This window comes from Nomascus leucogenys, chromosome 7b (genome assembly GCF_006542625.1).
Source record: "Nomascus leucogenys isolate Asia chromosome 7b, Asia_NLE_v1, whole genome shotgun sequence".
Classification (NCBI taxonomy): domain Eukaryota; kingdom Metazoa; phylum Chordata; class Mammalia; order Primates; family Hylobatidae; genus Nomascus; species Nomascus leucogenys.
In genome coordinates, this window is record NC_044387.1 from 25710288 (window position 1) to 25729887 (window position 19600).

The 19600-nt window shown below is 39.9% G+C and overlaps 1 long non-coding RNA gene across 1 annotated transcript; it reads right to left on the reverse strand.

Annotated features, from left to right (window-relative positions):
- Positions 1–1100: 1100 nt before the first annotated feature.
- On the reverse strand, positions 1101–19140 carry LOC115835887. Its single transcript, XR_004030846.1, has 3 exons — positions 18943–19140; positions 2821–3091; positions 1101–1207 (listed from the first exon to the last, which is right to left on the reverse strand). It is a non-coding gene; the product is annotated as an uncharacterized LOC115835887 (long non-coding RNA).
- Between the last annotated feature and the right edge of the window lie 460 nt (positions 19141–19600).

Sequence of the window (19600 nt, forward strand, 5' to 3'; positions counted from 1 at the left end):
TGGCTTGTTATCTAGACCAAGCAAAACTTCAAAGGCAACAAACTGAACAACAATAAAGTAATAATTATCTACCAAATTTTTAAGTTTCTATTAGTTGTTCTTCCTATTACAACTTCTGACATGTGCACTGGTTAACCATTGACTTTCATCAAAGGCAATTATAAACATCCATTCCACCATGACACTACAAAATCTGGGGAAGACGATAATAAAGCTTTCAGATCAATCATGCTGTGCAGTGATTCACACTTTATAATTGCATTGGAGATTGGAATATTTGTGACTAAATCTAACCTGAGTCAAAAGCTAATCAAAATACTGACTTTATATACAATATACTATTACTCAGTCATAAAAAAGAATACACTTATGTCTTTTACAGCAACAAAGATGGAACTGGAAGCCATTATCTTTAGTGAAATGACTGAGAAACAAAAAGTTTTAAAAATGTGTGTTCCCAACTAGAAGTGAGAACGGAACAATGGGTACATACAGACATACAGAGTGGAGTAATAGACGTTGGAGACTCCAAAATGTGGGAGGGTGGGAGGGAGGGAGGCAGGGGATAATATCCTACCTATTGGGTACAATGCACACTATTCAGGTGATGGGTACACTAAAAGCCCAAATTTCACCACTGTGCAATATATTCATGTATCGCAACTGGACTTGTACCCCTAAATCCATAACATAAATAATTTTTGAAAAATAAAAAAATTAAATTAAATTGTATACATTTAAACTCATAAATCAATTTCTAAGAACAAGTGAACCAACATTTCTGAAAATAAATAAAAATTATTATTGCTTTTACATGAAGAATATTTTAAAGAGGTATCAAAATATATAAAATGTGAATTATTATATCTGTTGGGTGTATACCAACGTAACCTTCAAAGCAGCAAACCCCAGTTTATCTGAAATTTATGGCTTCTCATAAACTAGGGTTTCCTCAGATCAGAAATTTAGATTTTCCTGCCATGTAACAGCATAATATATAAAACCTATGCAATTGAAAAGGAAATAAAGTATAAAACAATATGTATTTTAATAGATTATCTCTTTTACGATATGGATTATACATACCATCTAAGAGATGTGGGGTTTCTGCTTACTAAGGGCTACTCATATGTATATAGCATCTAGTCTTCTGCTTTCCCCAAAGCAAGTATCAATGAATATCTGAAGATTTGTATTCATATTATTTCTGCAAATCAAATAATCAAGTTCTACTTATTCATATTTCTCAAAAGAAATATGAAACTAATTTGGAACATACATTGTGTTTTTTCTGCATTATTCAAAAACAACTCAGAGTAAAATATTTATTTTTAATATATGAAAATTATTGCATGCTTACTTACGGACACTATGGGCTTTCCAAGTAGGTACCATGTCTTGCTCATCAAATAATTATCACAGTGCCTGTCCCAACGCCTGACACAAAGTAGAGACTCAATAAATATTCCAAGAAAAAAAGGGAATTTCAGATATTAGTTTCCAGGATGGTAACTAGTTTTTCTATACTCCAATTCTGATTCCTCAGTCTGGTATGGAGATTATATAAATACATATATATGAATTATAGTATAGTCATAAATAAATAATAGCATCTTTTCCCTAGGGGAAAGCTCAAAATGATTTTGATTAAACAAGGATTATGAGCCTTTTTCATTACTTGCAATTAAGAATCAGAACACACCCTTGTCTTATGGCTCTTTTAGAAAAATATTCCCTAAGAATTTCAGTAGAGTCTAGGCTGTAATTGTAATTGACGATTACAATTGACAATTACAAGATAGTAATAAGAGTAAAGCTATTCCCTTTTTAAATTCAACTAAATTATAAATGGATTCTACTCCAAATTTCATACCGAAAATAATGTAAGTTCAAAATAACTTTCTCCACTAATTTATTATATAGGCATTCTGTTATGATTCTAAATAAAAGATAACAAAGCATACATTGATCCCATCTTATTATAGATGTAAATGTAATTTTTCCTAATAAATATTATACTTGGCCAATAGTATTTCTGACCATGGCAGAGTGTGCTTTCTGTAGATAGCCACAACGATGCCTTCCAACTCACATAATCATCTCCCTGAACCTGGAAACATGGTGAAAGTGACTCCACAACTCTTCCTGAATTATATTAATGCCACACACATCTATTTTGTTTCTAAGGATGCTCCCACTTGGAATACAGTCACTGTGTTGCAAGCAAACTAAAATTAGCCCTCATGGAGAGTAGATGTTTCAACTGACATCCCAGCAGAGGTTCCAGCTGACATTTAGCATTGACCCTTATTTATATGAGAAAAGTCATCCCTTTCCCCAGCCGTAGAATCACCTCTAGCCTTCATGTCTTTCCAGCTGAAACCCATACTCTGTGGAAAACAACTAAGCTCATCCCTGTACTGAACAAGAAGGCCTTAAAATTCCCCTCAACTTGACTAATCTTAGACAGGTTTCTTCCTGACTACAGATCCATGACCTTTCTTTTTTAGAGCATTTACTCACGAAAACTTGCAATTATAAACTTTTTCTCTGCCTCTATGAGATGTAAAGCTTCTTCCCACTTCTCACCAGTTTTACAAGGAATGTCTTCAAAGTTTTAGGAACCATCCCCTTGAAATGTATATTCATTTAAGGAGATATTGTCCCTAATTTTGAATCTCTGTGGGAGGTTAGAAGTCTAACTTCAAGCAAAGATAGGTGACCTGGTCACTTTGACCAATCTCTTTGTTAATGTCATCTGCTAATGTCTTTGCTTACATTTTTCCATTAGCTTATTCTAACATTTTAAAATTCTCCCACATTTTCTTTCAGTGAAGTTGAATATAATTGCTCTCCTTTATTGAAATAATCTTGGTCCATATTGCAAGAGTCTTGAATGAAGTCTTCCTTACTTTTTTTTCTTTTTCTAGAAATGGGGTCTTGTTATGTTGCCCAGGCTGGCTTCAAACTCTGGCCTCAAGTGATCTTCCTGCTTCAGCCTCTGGAGTAGCTGGGACTACAGTTTCCTTGCCATTTTTAACAAGTGACCAGAGCATTTTTTTCTTTTGTAATTCCTGGTTGAACTTTTAACCTACAGAATTCATGTACATTTTAAATGTTTTTATGTCATTAGGGTTATTATACAAAAACAGTAGTTAGAATACAGTTTACCCTGAAAAAGAAATTTTCATGTGCACCCGTGTGAAGAGACCACCAAACAGGCTTTGTGTGAGCCACATGGCTGTTTATTTCACCTGGGTGCAGGTGGGCTGAGTCCGAAAAGAGAATCAGCAAAGGGTGGTGGATTATCATTAGTTCTTATAGGTTTTGGGATAGGCGGTGAAGTTAAGAGCAATGTTTTGCAGGCAGGGGTGGATTTCACAAAGTACATTCTCAAGGGTGGGGAGAATTACAAAGAACCTTCTTAAGGGTGGGGGAGATTACAAAGTACATTGATCAGTTAGGGTGGGGCAGAAACAAATCACAATGGTGGAATGTCATCAGTTAAGGCTATTTTTACTTCTTTTGTGGATCTTCAGTTACTTCAGGCCATCTGGGTGTATAAGTGCAAGTCACAGGGGATGTGATGGCTTGGCTTGGGCTCAGAGGCCTGACATTCCTGTCTTCTTATATTAATAAGAAAAATAAAACAAAATAGTGTTGAAGTGTTGGGGTGGTGAAAATTTTGGGGGGTAGTATGGAGAAAGAATGGACGATGTTTCTCAGAGCTGCTTCAAGCGGGATTAGGGGAGGCGTGGGAACCTAGAGTGGGAGAGATTAAGCTGAAGGAAGATTTTGTGGTAAGGGGTGATATTGTGGGGTTGTTAGAAGGAATATTTGTTGTATAGAATGATTGGTGATGGCCTGGATACGGTTTTGTATGAATTGAAAAACTAAATGGAATAAGAGAAGGAGAAAAACAGGTATAAAAGGTCTAAGAATTGGGAGGACCTAGAACACCTGATTAGAGAGTGCCTAAGGAGATTCAGCATAGTCCTGCCAGCAAAGATTATTTATTTACTTCAAGAGTTAAGAGTGGCAGTTTGGGGATAGCACCAGGAGATATCAGCTGTGATGACTTGGAGAAACAGTGTAAACCAGCAGTGTAAACAAGAGCAGGGCATGTATGAGTAGTTGAGAACGGTGAATAGGAGTATGACTAGACAGAAGACAGTAGGGGTGACAAGTTTTTTGGGGTCACAGTCTAAGCTGGTCTGTGTCTGGAATGAGACTGGGGCCTAATGAAAAGGAGCTCAAATGGGCTGTACCTTGCAGCATTCATAGGACAGGCCTGAATTCTGAGAAGCGAAAGTGGTAAAAGTATTGTCCAGTCCTTTTTATGTTGGTGGCTGAGCTTGGTGAGGTGTGTTTTTAAAAGACTTTTAGTCCGTTCTACTTTTCTTGAAGACTGAGGACCATAAGGGATATAAAGGTTTCACTGAATACTAAGAGCCTGAAAAACTGCTTGGCTGATTTGACTAATAAAGGCTGGTCTGTTATCAGAGGTGGGAAGGCTAAACTGAGGAATTTTGTCTGACGGAAGGGAAGAAATGACTGCAATGGCTTTCTCAGATCCTGTGGGAAAGGCCTCTACTTATCTAGAGAAAGTGTCTACTTAGACTAAGAGATATTTTAGTTATCTGACTTGGGGCATGTTGAGTAAAGCTAATTTGCCAGTCCTGGGTGGGAGCAAATCTTCAAGCTTGATGTGTAGGGAAGGGAGGGGACCTGAATAATCCCTGAAGAGTAGTAGAATAGCAGATGGAACACTGAGAAGTTATTTCCTTGAGGATAGATTTCCACGATGGAAAGGAAATGAGAGGTTCTAAGAGGCAGGCTAGCGGCTTGTACTATAGCATAGCCTGCCTTTGCTGGTGTGTGGCGATTAGGCCTGGTGGAACTGCCATCAATAAATCAAGCGTGATCAGGGTGAGGAAGAGGAAAGAAGGAAATATGGGGAAATGGGGTGAATGTCAGGTGGATCGGAGAGAGATACACTCATGGGGGTCAGGTGTGGTATCAGGAATAACGTGGGAGGCCAGATTGAAGTCCGGGCCAGGAACAATGGTAATTGTGGGACTTAACAAAGAGTGAGCACAGCTGAAGGAGCCAGGGAGCAGAAAGTATATGCATCAGGTATGAGGAAGAAAATAGATTTCGGAAGTTATGAGAAATATAGAGAGTGAGTTGAGCATAGTTTGTGATTTTTAGGGCCTCTAATAGTATTAAAGCAGTGGCAGCCACTGCACGCAGACATGAGGGTTAGGCTAAAACAGTAAGGTCAAGTTGTTTGGACAGAAAGGCTACAGGGTGCAGTCCTGGCTCTTGTATAAGAATTCTGACTGCACTAACCATGCCTAGGAAGAAAAGAAGTTGTTGTTTTGTAAGGAATTGAGATTTGGGAGATTAATCAGACACGATCAGCAGGGAGAGCACGTGTGTTTTTATGAAGAATTATGCCGAGGTAGGTAACGGATGGGGAAGAAATTTGAGCTTTGGAGGGGGATACCCGATATCCTTTGGAGAATAAATGCTGAAGGAGCAGAAGTGTGTCTTATTGAGAAGATTCAAAGGTGGGGCTACAAAGAAGAAGGTCATCAATATATTGAATAAGGTGAGAAGCGGAGGGGTGGAAAGAAAGTAAATCATGAGAAAGAGCTTGGCTGAAGTAATGAGGGCTGTCCCTGAAACCTTGCGGCAGTACAGCCCAGGTAAGCTGCTGAGACTTATGGGTGTCAGGGCTAGTCCAAGTAAAAGCGAAGAGAGGCTGGAATGAAGGGTGCAAAGGAATAGTAAAGAAAGCATGTTTGAGATCTAGAACAGAATAATGGATTGTGGAGGGAGGTATTGAGGATAGGAGAGTATATGGGTTTGGCACCATGGGGTGGATAGGCAAAACAATTTGGTAGATAAGGCACAAATCCTGAACTAATCTGTAAGACTTGTCCGGTTTTTGGATGGTAAAATGGGGGAATTGTAAGGAGAGTTTATAGGTTTTAGAAGCCTATGCTGTAGCAGGCGAGTGATAACAGGCTTTAATCCTTTTAAAGCGGGCTGTGGGATGGGATATTGGCATTGAGCCCGGTAAGGGTGATTAGGTTTTAATGAGATGGTAAGGGGTGCATGATGGGTCGCCAAGGAGGGAGTAGAGGTATCTTATAGTTGTGGGTTAAGGTGGGGGGATACAAGAGGAGGATGCAAAGGAGGCTTTGGATTGGGAAGAAGGGCAGCAATGAGATATAGCTGTAGCCCAGGAATAGTCAGGGAAGCAGATAATTTAGTTAAAGTGTCTCGGCCTAATAAGGGAACTGGGCAGGTGGGGATAATTAAAAGGACTGCTTAAAAGAGTATTGTCTAAGTTGGCACCAGAGTTGGGGAGTTTTAAGAGGTTTAGAAGCCTGGCCGTCAATACCCACAGCAGTTATGGAGGCAAGGGAAACAGGCCCTTGAAAAGAAGGTCATGTGGAGTGGGTAGCCTCTGTATTGATTAAGAAGGGGACGGACCTACCCTCCACTGTGAATTACCCGAAGCTCAGCATCTGTGATGGTCTACGGGGCTTCCAAGGCAATCGGGCAGCATCAGTCTTCAGCTGCTAAGCCGAGAAGATCTGGGAAGGAGTCAGAGAGCCTTGGGCCAGAGTTCCAGGGGCTGTGGAAGTGGCTGCCAGGTGAGTTGAACAGTCCGATTTTCAGTGGGGTCCCACACAGATGGGACACGGCTTAGGAGGAATCCCGGGCTGCGGGCATTCCTTGGCCCAGTGGCCAGATTTCTGGCATGTGTAGCAAGCTCCTGGGGGAGGAGGTTCTGGAGGAATGGCTGGCTGCTGCGGTTCAGGCGTTTGGAAGTTCTTGTGTGCTGGAGATGTGGCTGGGGTTTGCCTCACAGTGGAGGCAAGGAATTGCAACTCAGAAATATGTTGCTACTTGGCTGCCTCTACTCTATTATTGTACACCTTGAAGGCAAGGTTAATTAAGTCGTTTTGTGGGGTTTGAGGGCTGGAATTTAATTTTTGGAGTTTTATTTAATGTCGGGAGCAAATTGGGTAATAAAATGTGTATTGAGAATAAGACGGCTTTTGACATTTTAGGGTCTAGGGCTGTAAAGCGTCCCAGGGTTGCTGCCAAATGAGCCATGAACTGGGCTAGATTTTTATATTTGATGAAAAAGAGCCTAAACACTATCTGATTTGGGATAAAGAAAAAGGAGCATTAATCTTGACTATGCCTTTAGCTCCAGCTACCTTTTTAAGGGTAAATTGCTGGGCAGGTGTGGGAGGGCTAGTCATTGAACGAAACTGTAAGCTGGACCAGGTGTGAAGAGGGGAGGTGATAAAAGGATTATAGGGTGGAGGAGCGGAGGCTGAGGAAGAATTGGGACCTAGCTCGGCCTGGCGAGGAGGGGAGAGGTCAGAAAGGTCTGTAGAAAAGGAAGATTAGAAAGACTCAGCGACCCTTGGGGTTGGGACTGAGGGGACAGGTGGGAGGGAAAGAAGGAAGATTTGGGATGAGTTGCATTGGGAACAGAGACTACAGAGGGACTGATGTGTAAAAGAATGCCTGGACGTCAGGCACCTCAGACCGTTTGCCTATTTTATGACAAGAATTATTTAGATCTTGCAGGATGGAAAAATTCAAAGTGCCATTTTCTGGCTATTTGGAACTACTGTCGAGTTGGTATTGGGGTCAAGCGGCATTGCAGAAGAAAATAAGTCATTTAGATTTTAGGTCAGGTGAGAGTTGAAGAGGTTTTAAGTTCTTAAGAACACAGGCTAAGGGAGAAGAAGGAGGAATGGAGGGTGGAAGGTTGCCCATAGTGAAGGAGGCAAGCCCAGAGAAAAGAGAGAGTAGAGACATGGAGGGAAGGGGTTCGGGGGTTCTTACCCTCCAGGAAAATGGGAAAGGTCATAGGTGGATCTTTCTCAGGGGGCAAAGAGCAGGAGGTCGGGGATTGATCTCCCAAGGGAGGTCCCCTGATCCGAGTCACGGCACCAAATTTCATGTGCGTTGTCCATGGAAGAGACCACCAAACAGGCTTTGTGTGAGCAACATGGCTGTTTATTTCACCTGGGTGCAGGTGGGCTGAGTCCAAAAACAGAGTCAGCGAAGGGAGATGGATTATCATTAGTTCTTATAGGTTTTGGGATAGGCTGTGAAGTTAAAAGCAATGTTTTGCGGGCAGGGATGGATCTCACAAAGTACAATCTCAAGGGTGGGGAGAATTACAAAGAACCTTCTTAAGGGTACATTACAAAGTACATTGATCAGTTAGGGTGGAGCAGGAACAAATCACAATGGTGGAATGTCATCAGTTAAGGCTATTTTTACTTCTTTTGTGGGTCTTCAGTTACTTCAGGCCCTCTGGGTGTATATGTGCAAGTCACAGGGGATGCGATGGCTTGGCTTGGGCTTAGAGGCCTGAAAAAAATCATTGCAATGTATATTTGAAATTGTATATAAATTAAAAATATGAGAGCACTGTACTGTTTTAATGCAAGAAATTAGAAGAAAAAATGGGAAAATTAAGAATTTTAATTGATCCTTTTCTCAAATATACCACAATTGTGTATATATACATATATATATATGTATTTTTTTTTTTTTTTCCTGAGACCAGAGTCTCACCCTGTCTCTCAGGCTGGAGTGCAGTGGTGCAATCTTGGCTCACTGCCAGCTCCGCCTCCTAGGTTCACACCATTCTTCTGCCTCAGCCTCCCGAGTAGCTGGGACTACAGGCGCCTGCCATCACGCCTGGCTAATTTTTTTTTTTTTTTTTGATTTTTAATAGAGACGGGGTTTCACCATGTTAGTCAGGATGGTCTCCATCTCCTGACCTCGTGATCCTCCTGCCTTGGCCTCCCAAAGTGCTGGGATTACAGGTGGGAGCCACTGCGCCCAGCCCACAATTATATTTTTTATTAACCTTTGCCATAGAAACCTAGCACAATTCATGCTGGAATGGAGGGAATTGTTCACCTTCTCTTGACCAACAGTTGGACTGATGACTACTGTCAGACAATGCTCATGATCAAGGTTAGATTCACCATTCATCCTTTGTCACTACTATTAACCTCAAGTGTTAGCTAATCACTGCTATCTATTGGATTTTACCCTAATCATAATCTTCTTTTGTCAATTGGAAGTTTAAACCTTCTCCACTCTCCTCATATGTTTTTTTGTTCAACACTCTTTCACTCATCAGTGTAAACAGAAGCCATGAAACCAACTATAGTGTAGACTCACCTATTTTTATTACATTTCTTTTGTTTGTTTTAGTAAATGAGATACCACTCCTTCTGTCTGAGGCCAGTTCCTTCAACTACACCTTAAATTTCAACACCTTCCACATGCTCAGTAGGAACTTCACCATAGAGGCAGGCAATACTGTCAAAATTTCTATAGACATTTTGTTAGTAAATATAACAATTTTTTTCACTTTCATATTGCTTGACTTCTCAGCAGCATTTGAGAGTGTGTATCTGCAAACCCAAAGCTCAGGCAACAAAAGCAAAAATAAACAAGTGGGACTACATAAAACTGAAAAGCTCCTGCACACATACACACACAAAACAAAAACAAAACCAAATCAACAGAGTGAAGAGTGGAGAGAATCTAAGGATCGGGAAAAAAAGAATTGCAAACCATATATTTGATCAGGTGTTAACATCCAAAATATATAAGGAATTCACACAACTCCATAGAAAAAAGAACACAAGTAACCTAATTAAGAAATGAGGAAAGAACCTGAATAGACATTTTTCCAAAGAAGACATACAAATGGCCAACAGATATATAAGATGGTGCTCAACATCACTAATTAGCAGTGGAATGCAAATCAAAACCACAGTGTGTTATCATCTCACACCTGTTAAGATGACAATTATGAAAAAGACAAGAGATCATCATTGTTGGTGAAGCTGTGGAGTAAAAGGAACCCTTGTACATTCTTGATGATAATATAAATTGGTACAGCAATTCTGGAAAACATTATGGAGGTTCCTCCGACAATTAAAAATAGAACTACTTTATGATTCAACAATCCTTCTGCTAGATATAAAAGAAATACAAATAGCACCTAGTAAAACAAGCTTTACTCCCATGTTCATTGCAGCACTACTCATAATGTTCAAGATATGAAAACAACCTAAGTGTCCATTAACAGATAAATGGATTAAAAAATAATATATTAATATGAATGATATATATGTGTATATATATATATATACTTGTCAGCCTTAAAAATGAAGGAGATACTGCCATTTGTGACAACATTTATGTTGTCACAACATTCATATTGGTAACCCAAAGGACATTAGGCTAAGAGAAATAAGCCAGACACAGAAAGAAAAATATTGCATGATTTCACTTATACATAGCAAACAGAGAATAGAACAGTGATTACTGGGGAAATTAGGGGAAATAAATAGAATGAAGTGAAGTGGGTTAAAGGTTATGAACTTGCAGCTATGTAGAATGAATAGGTCTAGAGCTCTAATGTAGATCATGAGGGTTATGGTTAACAATATAGTATTGAATACTGAAAATTTACTAAGAGAGTAGATTTTTAGGCACTCTTGTTTAAGGGGAAATAAGTAATTATAAAAGGTGATGGACAGAATAATTTGCTTGAATGTAGTTATCATTTCACTATATGTATTAGTTCATTTTCAGGCTGCTAATAAAGATACACCTGAGACTGGGTAATTTATCAGGAAAAGAGGTTAAATGGACTCAGTTCCACACGGCTTGGGAATCCTCACGGAATTCCTGTCATGGCGGAAAAGATGAAGGAAGAGCATAGGGACATCTTAAACGGCAGCAGGCAAGAGAAGGTGTGCAGGGGAACTCTCCTTTATAAAACCATTAGATCTTGTGAGACTTTTTTTTTTTTTTGAGGCGGAGTCTCGCTCTGTCCCCAGGCTGGAGTGCAGTGGCGTGGTCTTGGCTCACTGCAAGCTCTGCTTCCAGGGTTCACGCCATTCTCCTTCCTCAGCCTCCCAAGTAGCTGGGACTACAGGCACCCGCCACCATACCCGGCTAATTTTTTTTGTATTTTTAGTAGAGACAGGGTTTCACCATGTTAGCCAGGATGGTCTCAATCTCCTGACCTCATGATCTGCCTGCCTCAGCCTCCCAAAGTGCTGGGATTACAGGCATGAGTCACCACACCCAGCCGAGACTTATTCACTATCACCAGAATGGCATGGGAAAAACCTGCCCAATCATTCAATTAGCTCCCACTTGGCTGCTAATAAAAACACACTCAAGACTAGGTAATTTATAAAGGAAAGAGGTTTAATGTACTCACAGTTCCACATGGCTGGGGAAGCCTCACAATCATGGCAGAAGATGAAGAAAGAGCAAAGGGACATCTTACATGGTGGCAGGCAACAAAGAGAGTGTGCAGGGGAACTCCCCTTTATAAAAGCATCAGGTCTCATGAGACTTACTCAATTTGATGACAATAGCACAGGAAAAGCCTGCCCCCATGATTCAGTCACCTCCCACCACAATTACCCTCCCACAACACTTAGGGATTATTACAATTCAAGGTGCGATTTGAGTGGGGGCACAGAGCCAAACCACATTATTCCACCCTTGGTCCTTCCCAAATCTCATGTCCTCACATTTCAAAACCAACATGCCCTTCCAATAGTCCCCCAAAATCTTAACTGATTCCAGCACTAACCCAAAAGTCCAGAGTGCGAAGTCCCATCTGAAACAAGGCAAGTCCTTCTGGCTATGAGCTTGTAAGTCAAAAGCAATGGGAGTACAGGTATTGGGTAAATACACCCATTCCAAATGGCAGAAATTGGCCAAAATGAAGGGGCTACAAGCCCCAAGCAAGTCTGAAATCCAGCAAGGCACTCAAATCTTAAAGCTCCAAAATGATCTCCTTTGGACTGCATGACTCACATCCAGGTCACGCTGATGCCAGAGGTGGGTTCCCATGGTCTTGGCCAGCCATGCTTTTGTGACTTTGCAGGGTACAACCCCCTTCCTGGCTGTTTTCGTAGGCTGGTGTTGAGTGTCTGCAGCTTTTGCAGGTACACAGTGCAAGCTGTCACTGGAGCTACCATTCTGGGGTCTGGAGGATGGTGACCCTCTTCTCACAGCTCCATTAGGCAGTGACCAGTGGGACTCTGTGTAGGGAGTCCCCCCCACATTTTCCTTTGTCACTGCCCTAGCAGAGGTTCTCCATGAGGGCCCCACCCCTGCAGCTAACTTCTGACTAAACTTCCAGGCATTTCCATGCATGCTCTGAAATCTAGGTGGAGGTTCCCAAACCTCAATACTTGACTTCTGTGTACCTGCAGGCTCAATACACATGAAAGCTGTCAAGGCTTGGTGCTTGCACCCCTGAAGCCATGGCCTGAGCTATACCTTGGCCCCTTTTAGCCATGGCTGGAGCAGCTGAGATGCAGGGCACCGAGTCCCTAGGCAGTATGAGGCAGGGGGGGCCTGGGCCTGGCCAAGAAAACAATGTTTTCACCCTTGGCCTCATGGCCTGTGATGGGAGGGGCTGCCCTGAAGATCTCTGGAGACATTCTCCCCATTGTCTTGGTGATTAACATTTGGCTCCTTGGTACTTATGCAAATTTCTGCAGCAGGCTTCGATTTCTCTCCAGAAAATGGATTTTTCTTTTCTATAGTATTGTCAGCCTGCAAATCTTCCAAGCTTTCATGCTTTGCTTCCTTTTGAATGCTTTGCTGCTTAGAAATTTCTTCCCCCAAATACCCTAAATCATCTCTTTCAAGTTCAAAGTTCCACAGATCTCTAGGGCAGGGGAAAAATGCAGCCAGTCTCTTTGCATAGCAAGAGTGACCTTTACTCCAGTTCCCAACAAGTTCCTCATCTCCATTGGAGACTACCTCAACCTGGACTTTATTGTCCATACCACTATCTGCATTTTGGTCAAAGCCATTAGACAAGTCTCTAGGAAGGTCCAAACTTTCCCACATCTTCCTGTATTCTGAGCCCTCAAGGTCTCTAGGAAGTTTGAAACTTTCCTGCATTTTTCTGTCTCCCTCTGAGCCCTCCAAACTGTTCCAACTTCTGCCTGTCACCCAGTTCCAAAGTCACTTCCACATTTTAGGGTATTTTTGCAGCAGCACTCCACTCCTGGTACCAAAATCTATGTTATTCAGTGTTCTCTAGAGGTACAGAACTGATAGGATAAATGTATGTATAAAAGGGAGTTTACTACAGAGTATTGACTCATGCAATCACAAGATCATGTCCTGCAGTAGGTGGTCTGCAAGCTGAGAAGCAATGAAGCCAGTCTGAGTCCCCAAATCTCAAAGGTAGCAAAGTCAACAGTGCAGTTTTCAGTCTGTGGTCAATGGCCCGAGAGCCTCTGGCAAACCACTGGTGTAGGGCCAAGAGTCCAAAAGCTGAAGAAATTAGAGTCTGATGTTCAAGGGCAGGAAGCATCCAACATGGGAGAAAGATGGAGGCCAGAAGACTCAGCCAATCTAGTTCTTCCACATTCCTCTGCTTGCTTTTATCCTAGCCACACCGGCAGCTTGTTAGATGGTACCCTCTCAGATTGAGGGTGCATCTGCCGCTCCTAGTCCACTGACTCAAATGTTAATCTCCTTTGCCAGCACCCTCACAGACACATCCAGGAATAATACTTTGCATGCTTCAGTCCAATCAAGTTGACACTCAATATTAACCATAACACTATATAGGTGTATATACCAAATTGTTGTACACCTAAAATGTATGTAAAAAGATTTTTTAAAAATTGAAAATAAAGACACATATGAAAAAAGAAAGCACATATCTGATAGAAACTGCCATGAATTTCTTGTATCACTCTAATTTCTTAGGCTTTATATTTTTGATTAGTTTCATTCACTCCAGCATTAGTAATTCTCCACTATGTTTACTCTATGTATCCCCATAGCTTCAGTTACAAATTATGTACTTCCATCTCACAAAACTGTATCTTCACTGAAGATTTGATTTCAAAATTTCAAAAATATATAATCAATTGTCTCCTGAATATGTACACTTTAATGTCTTATAGGCAAATGAAAGCAGAAGAGAAGTTTTTAGCACAAGTAAAAGGATTAGAAAATAGAGAAAAAGAAGGAAGAGCATTTAAAAGGATATACATGGTGTGTGACGTAGAAGGTTCCAAATGAGAATGAACTGCAGTGCCAGAACAATAATGTAAATAGAATAAGTACAATGCATATTAAGTCCGGTGAGGGAACAAATTGAAATGGAGGAAAATAAGTATGGGGGTCAAGTTCCGGAGATTATTAGGCAAGGAGGTTGACCCAGGATGTTTGTAGTACTATTTAAAACTGAACAAGGCTAAGAGATATGATAGAGGCCTATTTCCTCTGGAGTAGAAAAGGTAATAAGAAATTGTTTTATGCAATATTATTTATTGTATAGCATTTATTAAATGCTGGATGCTATATTGAAAACTTTGAGTATATTAACTCATTTATCCTAGCAAAAGTGTTATTAAGTAGAAACTCTTTTTATCGCAGTCTTTCAGATGAAGGGTGTATTAAGAGTTGTATATCTTGCCCAAGTTCAAGAAGATAAATAAGAAGTAAAGCTAAGATATATTCCCAGCTATACTGACTTGAGTTCATGCTTTATGGCATTTGTCACAGTTTTAAAGCTGAAAAAACAACAACAACAACAACAAAACACTTCTTTCTTTGAGCAAACTTTAGTCAGGTTTCCCTGAGCCCTTCTCCTGACTTGGCCTTAACCATAGCCCCCATCCTTGCATGCATGGCCCAGTTGTAGCAAAAATCCTGCTAAGTCAGTTTAACAAAAATTCCCCACCCTTGATATCTAATCACTCTTTATATATAAGCAAATTCATCATCACCTGACTTTGATTCCTTATCCCCCAACCTATCTTCAGCAAGAATTCTGTTGAGTATTCTTAGAAAGAATTCCCCCACCCTGATGTTTCCTCTGGGTAATTTTTCTATTGATCCCTCTAATTCTGCTGGCTGACTATATATTTCCACTGTCCTTGGTATACTCAGAGTTGAGGGTGATTTCACTACTCAATTGCAATAGATTTGATGTCTATCGCAATAGTGCTAAATAGACTTCCTCCTCAACAAACTATGCCCTGAAGGAACATACCTCAAAATAATAAGAGCCATCTATGACAAACCCACAGCAAACATCATACCAAACAGAAAAAAAGCTGGAAGGATTTCCCTTAAGAACTGGAAGAAGATGAGGATGCCAACTCTCAAGACTCCTATTCAACATAAAACTGCAAGTCTTAGCCAGAGTAATCAGACAAGAGAAAGAAATAAAAGGCATTACATGGGGAAAGAGGAAGTCAAATCATCTCACTTCACTAAGGATATGATTCTGTACCTTAGAAAACTCTAAAGACGCTGACCGAAGTCTTTTACAACTAATAAACTACTTAGTAAAGTTTCAGAATACAAAATCAAGGTACAAAAAATCAGTAGCATTTCTATACACCAGTAGCTTTCAAGCTTACAGGCAAATCATGAATGCAGTCACATTTAAAATAGCTACAAAAAAATACCTAGAAATATATCTAACCAAGGAGGTGAAAACTCTCTACAAGAATTTGTAGAGATGGAAAAACATTCCATGCTTGTGGATCATTAAAATGACCATTTCTCCCACAGCAATCTAGAGATTGAATGCTGTTCCTATGAAAGTACTAATGTCATTTATCGCAGAAATAGAAAAAACTATTCTAAAATTCATATCTGACCAAAAAAAGCCCAAATAGCCAAAGCAGTCTTAAGCAAAAAGAACAAGCCAGAGGCATCACATTCCTCTATTTCCAACTATACTACAAGCTGCAGTAACCAAAACAGCATGCTACTAGTACAAAAACAGGCATGTAGACCTATGGAACCAAATAGAAAGTCCATAGATAAGACTACACACCTATAACGATCTCCAAAGTCAACACAAATAAGAAGTGGGGAAATGACTCCCTGTTCAATAAATGGTGCTGGGACAAATGGCTAGCCATATGCAGATGAATGAAACTAGACACATGCCCTTCACCATAAACAAAAAGTAACTCAAGATGGATTAAATATTTAAGTGTAAGACTTGAAAATATAAAAATCCTAGAAGAAAAACTAGGAAATACCCTTCTCGTCATCAGCCTTGGAAAAGAATTTATGGCTAAGTCTTCAAAAGCAATTGCAAGAAAAACAAATATTGAGAATTGGGACCTAATTGAACTAAAAAGCTTTTGCACAGCTACAAAAACTATCAATGAAGTGTATCAACAACCTATAGAATGGGAGAATATATTCATAAACTATGCATCTGACAGAGGTCTAATGCACAGAATCTATAAGGAACTTGAATCAAGAAGTGTAAAATAAACAACCCCATTTTAAAAATGGGCAAAAAACATGAAAAGACACTTCTCAAAAGGGATGTACTGGTAGCCAACCCAGATAGGAAAAAGTACTCATCATCATCAGCAGTCATCAAAGAAATGCAAATCAAAACCACAAGATACCAACTCTTACCAGTCAGAAGGGATATTAATAAATGATCAAAAAATAATATGCCAACAAAGCTGTGGAGAAAGGGGATGCTTATACAATGTTCGTGGAAATGTAAATTAGTCCAGCCACTGTGGAAAGTAATTTGGACATTTCTCAAAGAACTTAACACACAACTACAATTTGATCAAGCAATCCCATTACTGGTTATATGTCCAAAAGAAAACCACTCATTCTACCAAAAAGACACACGCACTCACACATTAATTACAGGACTATTCACAATAACAAAGACATGGAGTCAACCTAGGTGCTCATCAATTGCTAACTGGATACAGAAAATGTGGTACATATACACCATGGAAAACTATGCAGCCATAAGAAATAATGATATTATGTCCTTTACAGTTACATGAATGCAGATGGAGGCTGTTAGCCTAAGTGACTTAACACAGGAACAGAAAAGCAAATACAGCATGTTCTCACTTATAAGTGGAAGCTAAACATTGAGTACACATAGACATAAACATGGGAGCAGTAGACACTGGGGACTGCTGGAAGGGGGAGGGAGGAAAGGGATGAGGGGCTTTCTACTGGGTTCTGTGATCATTGCCTGGATGATGGGATCATCTGTACCCCAAACCTAACCATCATGCAGTGCTCCCATTTGACAGACTTGCACATATATTCCCCTGAATCTAAAATACAAGCTGAAGTTATCTTTTAAAAGAAATAAATAGGTGAACATACTAATAACTTTAAAGTGGTTCATATACATTGGCAAATTTTGATGTGTTTCACCAGAGAGAACATAAATGTTTAACATTAAAGATATGTTTGTGGGAATCATGTATTATCTACAAGATGGACTATTATAAGGCATCTTTAAGTTCTTAATATATGAAAAATGTCTATGATATTACATTATTTTTAAAAAGGACATAAATAGATCAAAATGTCAGTGGTGACCATGTAATGGTAATTGAATAATGGGTGATTTCTACTTTTATATGTTTTACATGTACATATATTTTTTGCAGTGAGCATGTTTAACTTTCAAAATATGAAATATAATGATGAATTTTTTTTGTTTATTTTATTATTTTTCTTTTTTTAATTATTATACTTTAGGTTTTAGGGTACATGTGCACAATGTGCAGGTTTGTTACATATGTATCCATGTGCCGTGTTGGTTTGCTGCACCCATTAACTCGTCATTTAGCATTAGGTATATCTCCTAATGCTATCCCTCCCCCCTCCCCCCAACCCACAATAGTCCCAGGAGTGTGATGTTCCCCTTCCTGTGTCCATGAGTTCTCATTGTTCAATTCCCACCTATGAGCGAGAACATGCGGTGTTTGGTTTTTTGTCCTTGCGATAGTTTACTGAGAATGATGTTTTCCAGTTTCATCCATGTCCCTACAAAGGACATGAACTCATCATTTTTTATGGCTGCATAGTATTCCATGGTGAATATGTGCCACATTTTCTTAATCCAGTCTATCGTTGTTGGACATTTGGGTTGGTTCCAAGTCTTTGCTATTGTGAATAGTGCCGCAACAAACATACGTGTGCATGTGTCTTTATAGCAGCATGATTTATAGTCCTTTGGGTATACACCCAGTAATGGGATAGCTGGGTCAAATGGTATTTCTAGTTCTAGATCCCTGAGGAATCGCCACACTGACTTCCACAATGGTTGAACTAGTTTACTGTCCCCCCAACAGTGTAGAAGTGTTCCTATTTCTCCACATCCTCTCCAGCACCTGTTGTTTCCTGACTTTTTAATGATGGCCATTCTAACTGGTGTGAGATGGTATCTCATTGTGGTTTTGATTTGCATTTCTCTGATGGCCAGTGATGATGAGCATTTTTGCATGTGTTTTTTGGCTGCATAAATGTCTTCTTTTGAGAAGTGTCTGTTCATGTCCTTTGCCCACTTTTTCATGGGGTTGTTTTTTTCTTGTAAATTTGTTTGAGTTCATTGTAGATTCTGGATATTAGCCCTTTGTCAGATGAGTAGGTTGCAAAAATTTTCTCCCATTCTGTAGGTTGCCTGTTCACTCTGATGGTAGTTTCTTTTGCTGTGCAGAAGCTCTTTAGTTTAATTAGATCCCATTTGTCAATTTTGGCTTTTGTTGCCATTGCTTTTGGTGTTTTAGAATGATGAATGTTTTTTAAAGTTAAGAAATAATAATGAAGTCTTCCTTACTCTTTTAATAAGTATCAGAATAAATTTTCTTTAACAGTTATGAAGTCATGATTTGAATAGGATCAGATTAATCATTGGACCTCTGGACGTCTTGGCCTGGACCCCAAATGTTCATTGGTGAAATCTTTGTCTTCGCTCCTGACTGATTGATAAAGGATTTATTGGTGATCTGACTCCTGAGCCAGTGCTCCAAATGATAGTCCATTGAAGTGTAGTTAGGGTATACTTACTTTGATTCTTACGGTTGCTGAACCCCCACTGCCTATATGCTCTACCAATTCTGCTGGCTTCTTCTCTGTTGGAATGATTATATTAAGGATTATATATCCTAGCCTGTTCAGTCTGCTTTAACAAAATACTAAACATTGATTATATTGTAAACCAAGGAAATGTATTTCTCACACTTCTGGAGATTGGAAAGTCCAAAATCAAGTTACTAGAAGATTCAATGTCTGGTGAGGGACCATTCCTCACAGACAGTACTTTTGAGCTGTATTCTCACATGAAAGAAGTGGCAAAAAAGCTACCTCATGCCTCTTTTATAAGCACCTTTCCCATTCAGGAGGGCACCACACTCATGATCTATTGACCTCCCCCAAGTTCTGTCTCTTAATGTCATCACCTTGGTGATTAGAATATCTGCATACAAATTTGGGTGGAACAAATACATTCAGGCTATAGCAATTTTGAACTTCAGTGGCTCCCAGGCTCTTCTAAAACTTCTCTCTTCTCATAGCTTTCACTCCTCCTTCCTCGTTTACCACCTTCAATTTTCCATTTGGTTTCCTTGAATCCTTGGATAGGTTGATCTTCAAACTCCTATGTCTTCAATCCCTCTGTTCAGCCCTGCCAGACTTTTCCCTTTCACTCCCGCCTTTCAACTCCATA